The sequence below is a fragment of the Anser brachyrhynchus genome, assembly GCF_964034855.1.
Source record: "Anser brachyrhynchus genome assembly, chromosome: 2".
NCBI classification, from domain to species: Eukaryota; Metazoa; Chordata; class Aves; order Anseriformes; family Anatidae; genus Anser; species Anser brachyrhynchus.
Genome location: NC_137695.1, coordinates 30,358,830 through 30,374,886, shown reverse-complemented (window position 1 = coordinate 30,374,886; position 16,057 = coordinate 30,358,830). Strand labels below are relative to the sequence as shown.

Below are 16,057 nucleotides of genomic sequence, written 5' to 3'. Positions count from 1 at the left end.
AGAGTTTGGAGGGAAAGATTTATGAAGAGCGGCTGAAGTCACTTAGATTGTTCAGCCTGGAGGAGAACTCATCATGGTCTACAACTTCCTCACGAGGGGGAGCGGAGGGGCAGGCACTGATCTCTTCCCTCTGTTGACCAGCAATAGAACCTGAGGTAACAGCTTGAAGCTGCAACAGGGGAGGCTCAGGATGGATGGATATCAGGAAAAGGTTTTTCACCAAGAGGGTAGTCAGGCACTGGGACAGGCTCACCAAGGAAGCTGTCACGGCACTGAGCCTGCAAGATTTCAAGAAGTGTTTGGAGAACACTCTCAGACACATGGTCTGATTTTTTATTTTGTTTTTTGAGTGGTCCTTTAGGGACCCAGGAGTTGGACTCTATGATCCTTGTGGGTCCCTTCCAATTCAGATATTCTATGATTCTATGATTACTGGGGCTGTACTCTTAGAGAGAAACCAATGAGGTCTAAGTTATTATTTTCTAATAACTTTGTCTAAACTCTTTTACTTTTGATGATTATGTGTGCAAAACATAAAGAAAAACTGAAAAAGAGAAACAGCAACTGGAAGTTGCTCTCTGAGTCAGGCTTCTATTCATATAAGCTGTATTGACATACTATGTTCTTTGATGTTTGGCTCTGTATCTTTTTAAGATGACATATAGGGTTTGTCATATTGGCAGTTTAGGTCTGAGTATGGTGGGCTAAATTCTAAAATGGTATTTGTAGGTTCTTGGAATACATTTTTTGATATGGGTCACAGCTGGTGTCAATTTGGTTTGCGGTTTTGGTTCAGTGGGTGCGCTCTATAAAAGACGAAGTAGAGATGTGTCTCCATAAATACTAAAGAGCCACAGACACTTTGCTTTAAAATAGAGTGGAAGGGAAGTTGTGAGAAGTAAGAAAGAGCAGCAGGGCCTAATTACCTGAGATATGTATCTGGTTTTAGGCATGAAAATGATGAAGAAACGACAGAAAGGGAAAAATGACTTTTTTTTTTGGTTGTTTTGTTAGTATTTTAGGCTTCATTTTATTGCTTTATGAACAACTGTCTCTGTATGTTTCTGTGTATCCACCCCTGTCATGTTAATAGCAGTATTGTACCATCCTTTGTTTTATGGTAAGCTGTTTAGGGATTATAGCACAGTTTTAGCAATAAAAAGATACCAGTTTTACATTTTCATGACATTCCTGTGTTTTCAGTTATATTATTTTGATATAAAAACATAAACTTATAATCTTAATTTATTTAAGCTTGAAACTCTTCCAAAGATGATTTATCTATGCCTAAATGAATGTATGCATACATACTATCTGAGGTCAGATTATTCAGGTATTTTTTGTTCTCTGCTAAATTATACTCTAATTCATTCCTATGGAGGCAGAACAGAGACCCTTAACAAGGGGAAAAATCTTCATAATGTTTTGCAGCATCTAATAAATTTAACACCATTATAGCAGTATAAGGGATACAAAAGAGTCATTTTCTTTTCCTGGAATACTCCATAGGACAGTCTTAAGATTTCTCTTAGCAGTGCCACCTATGAAAAACTATCTCAAGGATCAAAACAGAAAACATGGCTCATGAGAGACTTGTTTGGGAAATCTTTCAATGACAATATAATTCAATTTACATACTGTTTTTTTTTCATTTGTTTTGTTTAGTTTTGTTTTGTCTATTTTGTAGTTTACATGTATACCTTGGCAAAACAATACAGGCATATAAATCACAAATTGCAGTAGTCTTATAACATCACTGAAGTCTTTATTTTCTTTCTACTTACATTCAACAGACATTAAACTCAAGCGAAATGGAAGATGCATTTTCATGTCTTCTATTTGAATTTTGACCATACTCAGGTATTTGAATTTATTTTTTTTTTTTTCAGAATTCAGAAGGACTAAGAATTTCCACTATGTTCCCCAAGCCTATGCCTTTATATCTTTGCTACACTTTCTGCAGGTTTCTTTTAGCTAACTGCATGCTCCATGTATTAAAGCCTGGCTATTAAAATACTGTCTGGTATCATAATATTATCACAGAAGCAGTTATGACCAAACTTTTTAGGCAAAAAATCAACCAAACAACAACAACAACAAAAACAAGCAAACAAACAAACAAACAAAAAGCACTACAACCCTCAGATCTTGAATTGTTATCTCAGAATATGTCACTGTACCAACAAAATTATTGTCTATCTGGTTCATCTGGTCTATCTGGATCAACCTGGTTTCCTTCTGTGTAAAACAGTGGAATAGATCCCCTTTGACAACTGACTTGACACTATGCAATCAAAGTATTTCCTTAGTCATTCAGAGCAACTGACACTATGCAATCAAAGTATTTCCTTAGTCATTCAGAGCAACTGAAAACATGTTACTTCCCTGAAAATAAAATAAAATAAATAAAATAATAAAATAAAATAAAATAAAATAAAATAAAAATAAAATAAAAATAAAATAAAATAAAATAAAATAAAATAAAATAAAATAAAATAAAATAAAATAAAATAAAATAAAATAAAATAATAAAAAAAAGTTTTAACTGAAGGACTTCACAGACTTAATCTATTAACGAGAACTACAATACATTACAGTAACCTCATTACTTCCAAGGTAGGCTTGAATCAAACATGTCAGCTCTGGAGTAATGAATGACGCTTTAGGGTAACAGACAGAGTTATTATTTATGTCCATAGTGATATTTTGGTGGAAGCATACTAAAGACACTCAGATTATGCCACAAAGTACAGAAAGTCTTCCAGGAAGCAAATAAATAAGCTTTGCTATGTGAGCATAGAATGTAAAACCCATTAAAACCCATTAAAGGAACCCAAACCGTAGACAAAAGGTAAAGGAGGATTGATTTGTTGTAGCTGTAAAGACAATAGAATGTCCATTTATTAATTAAAAGTACATTTTATGTATTGTGATGTGATAAATAGTTTGACTGTTTAGGTTAATTCCCTCAGAAATGCACCCAAGGCTATTAATGCTGATAAATTATGCACCACTACTTTTTAAATTTCTGATAGACAGTCTTCACAAATATGTTCCACTTTATTTGCAGTTTTAAACAGCAGTTTTGTCTAATCATACCTGACATTTAACTATTGCTGCTAAAAGCTTCTTAGCCAGAAAACAAAAACAAAAACAAGCTTTCACAGTTTTAACTCTGTTTTTTCTCCTTCTTTTCCTGACAAACATGCATACATATGAAACAATTTTTCCTGTTTTGAAGGACTCCACTGAGAAGAAAGAATGTACTCTTGATTTTATACTCCCTTGACTTCATGCTCCCTTAACTTGGGGATGCCAAACCAAGTAAACCTTGCATAGAATAAAAGTTTAAATTATGACAATAAATTTTTAGATGTAAAGAAATACGAAGAGAATATTGAAGGTATATTTGCATGAATAAATCTATATATTCACACACATCAAAGTCCTGGGAAAAATATATTTATCTCTGTTTCCTCTTATATTAACTAAACTAGCTATAGGTGAAAAACATAAAGTAGTTTTCAGAGAAGTTCTAGTTCTTTGAATATATAATGTTTTAAGTTCCTTATCTATATTTTGTACATGTATATATCTAAATACAGTGTCTGTATTCTGATATAGACATATATATACATATTCTATGTATTCTGAATATTTAGTGCTGAGCCTATTTCTGAAAGAAAAAGTCAACTTAATTTGCCATTTTCTGTAAATTTGAATGTTTGATCATGTGTATACCTGAGTACATACATATATATGCCTCTGAATGTGTGGTTTCTTAAAAATGGTCTTTTATTGTCACACTCTGACAGTGTTGATGGAGAGATACAGATACCTTTATCCCACCGTAATTTCTAAAGGCATTAAAATGGTTAACTGTTTCAAATCAAACAGCTATTCATAAGTTCCAATAAAACGCAACCCATCATAATTTTACATGAGCAGAAGCTTTCAGCTTGTGCATATTTTGTCAGGAAGGCAATTTAAAGCTTATAAACACAAATCACACCTTTGGTTTTTAACCACAAAACATTTACAAAGTACTGACTTACCACCTACAGTGTCTCACTATACAGTCAAGAAATAGAGCACTCCACCAGGAATAGCAGGAAGGAACATGAAGCAAGGACTTGGAGATGGTATTTTCTTTTACGGCAGAGAAGGTATTGAAGCATCAATATATGGAAAATGGATACATGGATACATAGCATACTTTTACGGAAAATTGATACAATTCCTGAATACTAGTTATAAGGCTGAGACAAAAAAAAAAAAAAAAAAAAAAAAGACATTTGTTTCCTTGTGTTTATATCTTAATCAAAGTGTTTATGAGACATATAAGAGTTATTTGGGTTGCAGACATACCCAAAATAGTTTTCTATACCTAGTAAGAAGGTCTATGGGACCATTTATTTACCCCTTTTATCCACGGATTCTATACAGGTGTTTATGAACTAATACCTACATTAGCCAGATCTATAATTGCTATAAAACCATAGAATATATGACCACTAGTTGATTTGGTTTAGTCTGTAAAAAAAAACCCTAATGCATAAAAGTGAATTACTCTTAGGAAGAATGTAAAGAAATATTATTCATTCCATTTTTACCGGAGGAAAATTGGAACATGGAGATGCTCTATTGTTTGCCCAAGGTTACAGAAGTTTAAGTGACTTACTCTAAAAAGTTTGAATCAACCATCTCTATAATATCCAATTAAATAAACAAATAAATAAATATTAAAATCACATTTTAGCCTTCCTTTTTTTCCTTCAGTCCCTCTCTCAGCATGTCATGTTCTCCAGCCCCTGCCTATCTAGGTTGCCATTTTCTGGCCTTGTTCCAATTTGTTGGTACCTCTCTTTGCTGGTACCGCCCAAAACTGAACATGACACTCCAGATGTGAGCACTCACACAAGCTCACAGAGCAATAAACACTTTCTGTGAGCTGCTTGCTGTGCATTTGCTAATGCAGTACAGTATGGAGTTTAATTTCTTTTGTCTTTTGGTGTGCACACTGTTGACTCGTGTTCAATTTGCAATCCACAAGGATCCCAGTGTCCTTCTCTATAGCTCTAGCTGCTTCTAGTCAGTTGGCTTCCAGCTTGTATAGATTTAAAAACATCACTTCCCCTGAAAACAACACAACAAAGGGTGGTCTAAGATACAGTTAGTTATATCTCAGGGGAACGAATCTATTCAATGCCATGTTAACATGAGACTGCAGCCTGACATCTACTAAATATCTTACATTTCCCATTAAGATTAAGGGAACATTCATATCCCAAACTCATTAGATATTAAAAAGCAAGAAAAGCAAGGAAGCAAGGAAGGAAGGAAGGAAGGAAGGACAACAAAAACAGAACAAAAAAGATTTATAGAAAACAAAAAGGACAGTGTAATATAAAAGTGAATATTGTGCTAGTCATTGTAATGTATAGTGAAGTATTCATTAACAGTGACATCGTTTCTTCCAAAAAATTGCAAGTCAACAACTTGATTTAAAAATGACATATTTACTGTTACCTATAATATGATTCTGTTACTATGTTCCTGGCAATTTTAACTCCCCCATATAACTGGCTCTTTCTCTTTCCTACCATTAAATTGTGATCCTCTCTTCTTGTTGTTGTTGTTGTCGTCATTTTTGGTCCATGTATTTTCGGCATTCCTAAATGGCTGCATATTGATTCTGGAACTGCTGGCTGTTACTGGATTGTTTGCACAATTAAATCATGGTCCCACATGAATATTTTGTGTTATGAAATGCCTTCCAGAATATTAAGGAGCCAACCAAAAAATGAAAAAGAATGCCTATTCTAAAATCTTTTCACCGTTTAATGCTAGCAAATTATTTTAAAAATTCAAAACTTCTTTTCTGTACACACACTGTCTAAAAAAAAAAAAAATCTGGTGCCAGCTGGAGTGTTTTTAAAGCACATACAACTCTAACCTTTCTTAATCTAATTTAAGTTTTAAAATATTTGTGTTTCCAATTCAATTCATGCTGATCCTGCCATGGAAATGTGGGAGGACAATGTTTAAAATAATAATTCTTTCCTCTTTCAGACATACAAGCATAGAAGAAAAGAGTTCAGAGTATGTCAGGAGAAGAAAGAAGAAAGGCCTGAATTCACACAGCCATTTTTTTGCTAAAGTTGAGCCACATAGAAAATCTGTATATTCACAGTGGAAGTTTGGGAACAGGCACAGATGGCCTGATAAATAAAGGAAAGAAAGTAGTGCAAGAAAATCAAGCTACTTCCATGTTGTAGAACATAGCTGCAGAGGGAGAAGATGAAGAGACAGAGCCATTACCGCTGGAGCAAAGACTTGTTGCCATGGGAGCAGTGATAAGGATAGCTGGTACTCTGGAGGCAGCAACTCGGGGACAAAAACAAAAAAAGAGAGATAAGTGCTGTATGTATATGGGACATACTCCATCTCCAATGTTTTAAGAAGCCTGATTCACCCTATTCTTAGTTTATGTAATCAGATACTTAAGAGGTGGCCAAGGTTAGAATTGTAAAACTCTGCAGAAAGATAAATTTAAGAAACATTAAGAAATACAAGGTGAACATCTGTGCTCACAGGCTGGTACTTTGTAGATCACTAAGGAAACAATAGAGGCATTTATCCATAGGAACAGAAGATGCACAGTTTCTTGCCCTAATAAGCCATAGGTTGGCTCATAGGAATGCAATGACAATTCTAATGCTATTAGGGTTTGGCTTAGGGACAGGTACATTTTCTAAAAACCTTGCTCAATGTTACTGATATTTTACAATAATTGTTTTTGGCTTTCACAATTTTTTATTTATTTTTTTAAAGTAAGTTACTTTTAATTAGGTTGTCATTTCCTTTATACAAAACATGTCTTGCATTTCCCATTATACTGAACAGCAGGCATTTTAAATAGAAAAAAATCAGGAAAGGAACTTTTTTCATCCTCATTTTACAGCCAGATATTAGAAGCACAGAGGGTACAAATGGTTAAATTTTGTAGCTTATTTAAACACCAAACTGGATCCTCTGTCTCATGATTAACATGCAAGATATTCTCTTTCTTCCTCACAAGACTGTCTTGAATTCATTGTCTCGTTCTATCACTCTACAGTGTGATCTGGTTCAGTCTCTATGACCAAACCCCCACTTTATAACCTTTTCTGAAAGAGTAAACTAATAAACACAAGCAGGACTTGTCAGTGCAGAAGAAAAAGGAAAAAAAAAAAAAAAAAAAAGAACTGCCTGTTATATGCAAAGTACATCTTTAATGATGCTTAAAAAGGAGCTAAACATCTCTATGGGAATTCTTAAAAACACTTATCTCTTAGGCTCTTATTTAGTTTTGCAAGTCTTTGTTGTTTAACAAGCTGGAGAAATGGGTCATCTAATGTTATATTAATCAGTAAATTAATATTTTAATTTGATTTTCTTTATAGTTGAGATGCTTGTGGCATCTTCAGTGTTTTTTTCTCTCTACACACTGATGTTATGCAGTATCATTACCATATTGTACCTTGGGGTTGTGAGATAACAGGGTCCGGTGATAGCTCTATTCTTAGGAGAGTGGGAGGTTTATGATGACACTTATACATTTTAAATGGCACATGGAGGCTCTCATGTAGTGAAATGTCTTACAGCTGAGTCATAGGCATTTCTACATTGGGCTTTTCAGTTCATATAGTGGAAATCACAGCTTTCAGGTCCAAGCAGGTGATATGTTTTGCTAATCTTTTGATAAGACCTTTACAGTGTGCTGGAGTAAATATCTCACTCATTTTTTTTATTTTTTTTTTTTTTAATGAAGAGTCAGAGTCCTATTTTGAAGGCTTTTGTTAAGTTGCAAGTGATGTGATTTTCCACAAATGAAAAAGAGAGGAAAATGAAATTCATTCATTGTTTGAGAGTTAAATTCTATTTAAATATATATTTTTTCAAATATTCAGTAAAGCAAAATCAGAAGAGACACAAACTTTTATTTAGGATTATGAGCTCTAATTACCTTCTGAAATATGCATAGAAAAATCAGAATTTTTTATTAGATCAGACCAGCTTTTCCCTGGCCCTTGTGCATCTATACAACAGCTGACAGAGGCAACTTTCTGCTTTTTGTTCTCTTATGTGTAACCTTACAACAGGTCAGAATGGCGCTGGCAGAAATGGTCCACAGGTCACTGCTAGGTGAGTACAAGGGAAGAAACAGTCTTTGTTCCTTTCACCTCCTTAGACAGTCACAATCTGGCCTTCCTACCTTCTCCTTTCCCTTTAGACTTCATAATTGAGAATATTTACTGCATCAAAGATCCCATGTCTAGTACAGGCCCCCGCCCTCTGTTACAAATACACAAATCCCATATTCCAGTGCACATTGACTCTGGTCCAATGGTAAGGTACATATCTGAGGGGGAAAACATATGCTTGGTGATGTCCTCACCTACCAAGGGCAAAGAGAGTCACATTCACATATTCCATACTACAGTCATTTTACCGTCCATACTTCATCACATCCACCATAAACAGATATGACTGTAAAATAGGCAATACTTTATAGTTTCTTGAGTTTCACTGGCTTCATGATGCAGTCATTCACAGAAATGCATTTAAATGTGTGTTATACATATATTCACAATTATGTAAGTACAAAACTGGCCCAGCAGGAGTGCAGGCATAGAGGCATTTTTCTTCCCTCCCTCCCTCCCTCCCTCCCTCCCTCCCTCCCTCCCTCCCTCCCTCCCTCCTTCTCTTTCTTTTTAAAGATAACTTAAGGCCCAGAATGTGGAATGACATTTTAAACATTGCATAGTTCTAGATACTAGTTCTGGAGACCCAGTCATGGCTCTGAATGTCTGGACATGCTTAGGTGCAGTCAGAAGTAGGGTAATAAACCTCTCAATAGGTTTTGAGCAAGGATGAAGTTCTGAGCCAAATTTAATATCAAAATCCAACTCAATTCAAGAGTAGGTTTACCCCAGATTTAGCATGGGAGACTTTTAGACAATTGTGAACCTTCAGAGGAGTTTGGTTTCATTGTGAACATTTTTTACACGTCCAACTATCATATTAAGGTCAATACTTGCTAGTATCAATAGAACTTGCTTGTGCTTCCAGTTACTCTTCACTGAAAGATGCAGGGACAGGTTTGATTGCCTATATGATCTTTAAGCCCCACCTTCTGTAGTCTTTACCCACAATAAATAACTTCTTTCTTCAAAGACATTCTGACCAGATTACAGAACTGCTGAAGAAGAGGTAAATCGATTACATGAGCAGAGACAGCAGAAAGCGTTGTAAAAAGATGGGTGCTCCAGAAGTGAAAATGTGCAAAAATAAAAAAGGTGGCCTGTTTAAGGTTAACCAAATAACCTAAGAGGCCTGGCTACACTCCCATTTTTATAATGAATGAAAAAAAAAAAAAAAAAAAGTTAGGAAGAAGTTTCTTGCTTTAGCTACTTAAAATATAGATTTAAATTCAAATTTTTCTGTCCCAAAAGGACAGCAACATTATTTTTCCTCTATTGATTATCATTCTACTTCAGCTGAAACACTCCTGACTAAGACCAAAATCTCTTCGAAAAGCTGACTTTAAACCTAATGAAGTAGCAGCACCATTGCACTGCACTATCAGATAGGTATTTTTGGAAAATGAAAGTAAATCAATACTAATAATATAAACCAGAAATTGATTTAGCCATTAAATTATTTAATAGTGAAAAAGCCCATATCTAATGACTTTTGTTAAAGTCTGTAAGTAACATATTAATTAAACTGGGTACGTGAAAATATCTGAAGACATTTGTAAGACTTGCTTGGGTCAACCAATTTTTAAAAGCAAAAGTTTTACCATTAATAAAATGGAGAAAGATCATAGTCATTAAGCAATAAGGATGAAAGTCACATGAAAGGATGATTATGAGAAATCTGGAAAAGAAAAAAAAAAAGAAAAGAATTTGCAGTCTCCATCATTCTCTGTCTCTTACAGTCTAATAAGTTAACATGTACTGACTGGCAAGAGAGGTGATAAAAACTGATAATTCTTTAAATTACACTAATTCCAGGATGTATGCAAAGCCTCACCAATGCCTAGCATCTATCAAGGACATATTAAATAACTCAAGATAGTGGATTAATATTGTGTAACCATCTTCAGAAATTCTAAACCATCCATTCCAACATCCTTACTAGCATTGATTATGAACCATTGAATCAGTACTTTGTTCATTTCCTTTCATTTGCTTTATTTTACACCAGGGAATATTTGCATTTGTACTGATTCCTGCTTCAAGTCAAGCACACTTTAAAATTCATACTTGTGTTAATACAATAGTAACTTTGGTTGCCTATTATTATCTTTGACAACTATGTCCATCTACCTAAGGCCTAGTGCAAAATAAATAAATAAATAATTGAAATAAAAATTGCCACCATAACAAACAAACAAACAAAAAAATAGAGAACTAAAAGGCCCATGATTTAATAACAAAAATACTATATATGCAGTTAATTAGGAAATTTTGAAATTTTCTAACATGTCAGTGAAGTTCTAGTAACAACTTCAAAAATAGAGTTAACATAAACAGCACCAACAAAATGAGGAGTTAGAAAGCACATTACAGCAACCAGTAAATCATTCTGAAAAAGAATCAAAATCACTACACAGAACTGAAAACCACTAAGTCAATCCTTATTGTCAAGCCTAATGTGATCCAATGTACTGTAGTGAGGGAATGGGAAGGAAGTGTCTACACCACATGTTGAATTAAAGGGAATCAACCAGCCATTTACTTTCATTTATTTAGTAACCTTCATGATGAGATCATCAAATATATTGTCTCCTCAGGAATCATAGAAAGCTACTACCTTGCTCTCTCTTTATCTTTTTTTTACTTTTTTTTTTTTTCTAGCCTACCATTTCTAGTCTGATTTTTTCTGTCAGACTATTTTTTTTAATGTTTTTTTCTTTTTTTTTTTTTTAAGGGGGAACGTTGTTTTTAGACTGTACATATGAGAAAAAGATACACAAATAATATTCTAGCAGATTAATTTTAAGTCACTGGAAGGTATACACTTATTGGATCTCTGAAGATTACACTATCGTGCTTGTAAAGAGTAATGCTAGCAGCAGATTACATTAACTGAGACCATTAGAAAACTATTTTACTGCAGGGAGTAAAAGGGAAGCAACAAAGTTTCCTGATCTGCAAAAACAAAATCAAACAAAAAAAAATTATATGGATTATACCCCTTACTTCTAATTCTAGAGAGCACTCTGTTAACAGAGAGGACTTCTCTTGCCCCTTGTTTGATAAGCAAGTCACCTGCTGTTGAAGTAATTTGCTACCTAAGGTGGGTCAGATGAACTCTGTTCAAGTTTATTCTATTTCACTTCCACAGTGGGAACAGCCTTAGGTGTAGATATTTATTCTGTGCTAACCTACAGGTAAGTGAACTGAATCTCATAACAGGTAAGGAGACTTCTGTTCCCAAAGGCAATTTGTATAACTGAAAATCAGTGGGACAAGGGTATTTGAATCACTCAAAGGCTTGCTAAAATTCAGGATCAGTTAGCTGTGCTACCTATCCATGAGTTAGTAAAACTTGCTTAAAAGACTGCATCCAGAAATACTTTATTTGGTCACTGCAGTCCTTTTAGCATTGTTCTCTGTCTAGGTAAAACTGCTTATTGTGGCTTTGTACTGAGTCATATTAACTTTCCAGGTGTTTATGCATGTGTTGAAAGCAACACATGAAGTGCTTTTAGCTACGGAGTTCTCTTCATCTACTTCAAATATGCAGTTCTTATACATTCAAAAACCTGGTAATTTTTCCCAACTGTGGCAGCTGGTCTAATAACAGATGCTATCACACTTTCCAAATCATACCTCAAGTATGCCAGAGTACTGTGGCAAGATCACTACTTTGAGAGGGTTTCCTTGCTTGAGTGTGTGCACATTAAAACTAAATATCACTTCATGTTACCTCTAATACTTGTACTCCTACATAGTTGAAGATGATCTACTTATTGAAATGTGAAAGATATATCACATAGAAGGGATTATTAATTAATTAATTAATTTAAAGAACCATGGCTAAATGATGTTTCTTTGCATAGGGATAAACTGGTTATATGCGTCCTGTTCCCTACCTGTTTCCATGATGCAACATACCCTCAAATTTAAAATGAAATATAGACAAAAATGAAACAAAAAAGTTAGGAATGCACCATAACATTGTTGAAACAGACTAGTTTTTAAAGGAAGGAAGACATAGGTTGAGTTCTTTGTTGCTTTGTGGAGGCAAGTCAGAGACTTATTTTTCCTCTCTGAAACAGCTTCTGCACAATTCTTTGTAGCTTTAACTTGGTAGTGGTGCTGAAAATATACCTGAATTGAATAGACTTTTGAAAAATAAACTGTTCATAGAAATTTCAATCTTTTATCAAGTGGGGTCAAATTATTTATTTTAACATAGAAAATTCTCAATTAGGGATAGCCGAATTGTTCATAATGCATAAATTGTCTAAAATAATATATTATATTATTCTGTTCCAGATTGTTTAGTAAAGAATTTAAGTTTCTATAAAATTATTCATTGTTTTCATTAGATCTGCAAACAGTTTATGTATTGAACTTCAGTACTTGTGGTGATTTGCTGACAATTTACTTTGACTATTCACAATTTGTAGATCATAACTGCTATCTAAATCATTTGGTTTTGATTTTGGTTTCTAAATAGACAAATATTTTTAAACATGAAAATAAATAATTCTTACCCAATAACAAATTAAAAATATTGCATACTCTTTAGGTGATTTCTGATTCCCTTGTTCTTCACATATTCATGCAACAAAATCGGTATTGGTGAATGTTCACAAATAAAAAAAATGAAAAGAAAAAGGCACACAGGAAGAATGTCTATTCAATTAGTTACTTAAAACTCTTCCATTAGGTGTCAGCTGCTTACATTTCTAAACATTATATCCCACAATAATGAATAAAAGACTTCCTAATAAAAGGAAGGCTTTTTAGAATGAACATTGTGACTACCTACTGAAGTCTAAGGTTAATTTTGTGCCTTGCATGAGCACTTTGGCTTGCAGATACAGAAAGAATTTGATTTAGGAATGGGTCACACTCCTCAGACATGCAATATTCATCTGTTGTATGAACAGTCATACTCAAGAGTGAATGAAATTTCTCTGATCAGATCAGAAGAAAGTAACTGAGTATTTTGTGATATTTGATCTCTCCCCCAGCTGTGGAGACCTATTGAAGCTCTACTTATAATGCATTTGTCAGAATGCTAATTGAAAAAATGACTTCATTGTATGAGTCATACAGTCACCTCTGTGGACCTCATTAGACGTAAATGAACAGACTGAAGGCCAGAGCAATCATTCTGAGCACAGCCATATGTTGGTGAAGAAGGTCTCTCAGAAACAGGCTCATGGCCAACTTTGGGTACTTGCAATTGACTAGATGGAAAATGGAGGTCTCGGTGGCAGGAAATACATTGGAAATGCTCACATATGTTCTGTGTTCCCCTTCACAACTAAGGATAATTTAAAAATAAATCTTCTTTTGAAATAGGAGATTTTCTAGCTGGAAAAATTTTAAATCATTTGCAATGTTTTGAGTGAATATAGTGATTTTTTAGGTGGCATGTAGCTTTGTGGTTCTTTTCAGAACAGGCCATAGCACTGGTCGGAATTCTTTAGGAAGACAACACGTTTTTCTATGCAGTGATGTCATTCTAGCCTGACTTCAAAAATTAGAAGCAAAAATCAAAATAAATTATTGATTGAGACTGTTGGTTTCCTTGAGAAGCTAAGCTGTATTCATGGAGTTTCTGACTACCTGCATTTTAGAATTGGGTAGATTTGGGTAAGGGGATTAACAGAAAATGAGAACAAGTGTTTTTCACCTAACAGTTAAAAAGTGATGTTCAGCTGCAAAACTGGTGCTAAGAGAAAGACATAATCTACCCCTTCCCTTCCCCTCCTTTCCCTTCCCTTCCATTTTCTCTGAGAGATTCTACTAACAGGTAGCGGATTCAGGATGGCTGAGGGAAATACTATTTGAAGATACCTCACAGCAAAAAATTCTTGATAGTACAAACTAAATTGAAACAATGTGGGATAGTGATTGCCTTCTGAAGTCTTCTAAATTTAATATAAATTTGGAATGAGATTTGGGATGACTTACCAAACTTCATTAACAAACGGAACTAAATTCCATATACATTTTCAAAGGAATAAAAAGTAAAGTATATAGTCATTAAGATTTATGGAATAATCTCACCTAAAACAAAGCTATTGAGATACAAGACATGATTACAGACATGTCTTATCTTAAATATCTTTTTGAAGCTATATTTTAAGGTATTTATGTGGATGTGAAAATCTCACCACTCTTAAATGAGTTTTTTATGAATTTTACCTCAAATACTCATATATGTCTGAACTTCAGATAAATACACATTTTGCTTAATTTTCTGAGTTGATGCGAACACAGTCTTTCTTTTATCTGACCTTGAAATAAACAAGCGTTAAGAAAGCATTTTCTAAAACTGACATCTCACTACAAGTAGAAATAATATAGAGGACTTTAAAAAGCTTCCATTGTTACTACACCACCTAAACTAGCAGGAGAAGTTCAGAAAACTATTATAAGTAGAGCTCCAAACAAGACTGAAAATCTTGACATTCCCATCATCACTGAGACAGTTACATCTACTCAACTACGCCTTTCTGCGTGATGAAAAATAAATCTGAGACATGGCCTTGAAATACTACTCCCCACAAAAACTCTGCTCATATGAGTTATGTTCTTCCAACAGAAGTGTTTCCATTGCTTCTCTCAGTGTCATAATTGGCAACACAGAGGTGAAAACCATCTCACAAAAAAGGCCACAAATCCTAAGTTCCTGTATGAAAAGCAACTGATTCACAACCATTTTGTATGAAAACAAGAGGATAAAAACTAGGAATCAAAACACATTGGCCATTGTGAGAGCCCTCACACCCAACCAACACTGGTAGAAGTAGCAAAGAAGTAGGTGCTTGCTACTTCTACTTATCTGGGACACATAAACCTGCAACTAGGTCACAGGACTGGAAAAACAAACAAACAAAAACAAACAAACAAAAAAAAACAACACTTTTTGAGCATGTACAGTAACTTTGCATTTGCACCTAAACACCTGAATTTAAATACAGTTATGTCACTAATATGACTAATCACCTAGACAAGTAGAGATTTCTAGTCTTTTTTTTTTTTCAACCATAACGAAGTTTCACAACTGTGGTGAAGCACTCCTTAACTCAGCTATGGTATGGGTCAATGAGAATGTTTGCATAGCATGCTTGCATAACCAGCTTATACAAAGGAACCTGTGAGAAATTGAATCACAGTCTAAACAATGTCCTCCTTAGGGACATCAAATGACGATCAGATTTACACACCACCAGCTACCTAGATTTTGTTCTCAGGTCCTTATGTAAAAGACATATCTCACGTCATCCTGTCAGTCATGCAATTGGTATGGAGTCTTGATCCTGTAAAAAGAATACGCCAACACCAACTCAAGGTAGTTGCTGGCTCACCCAGGGGTGCTGGCTGGAGAAAGACACATCTGATGTCATGACAGAGAATATAAGAGGCTGACAACTTTCCCTACTTTGGTTCATCACTGGATAAGATTAATCATTATCAGTATTGTGCATTGCCTACATGTCATGTGTTTTTCCCCTTTCCCTTTGTATGCTTAGATTGCATACATTCTGCTCAGGCTTAATTATACTGGTAATCAGTGTGTGTAGTTATAACAAAATCCATCAAACATATCATGTGGTCTGTTACCACTGTATAGCTTGATACCCAAAGAATCCTGTTGTGCTACGACAACAACCAAATTACCAAGCCAAAAAGTTGCAATCTGAAAAACTGTTTCTTCCTTACTTTGAAATCCCTTTGCACTTAGAGGTGCTGCTTACAGAGTAGATCTGGCACGCACGGTCAGTTTCACCCTCGGTGTTTTCAACTTTGAAATTTTT

At 34.5% G+C, this 16,057-nt stretch overlaps 1 protein-coding gene across 2 annotated transcripts in view; it reads right to left on the bottom strand.

Moving 5' to 3' along the window:
• LOC308190308 (uncharacterized protein) overlaps positions 1 to 16,057 on the bottom strand; it is a 373,068-nt gene that overhangs the window by 29,346 nt on the left and 327,665 nt on the right. For both annotated transcript variants that reach the window (XR_013947059.1, XR_013947060.1), the window contains one exon: positions 1 to 16,057. This exon is cut by the window's left edge and continues 12,902 nt beyond it. The gene's annotated coding sequence lies outside the window, so the exon portion shown is untranslated.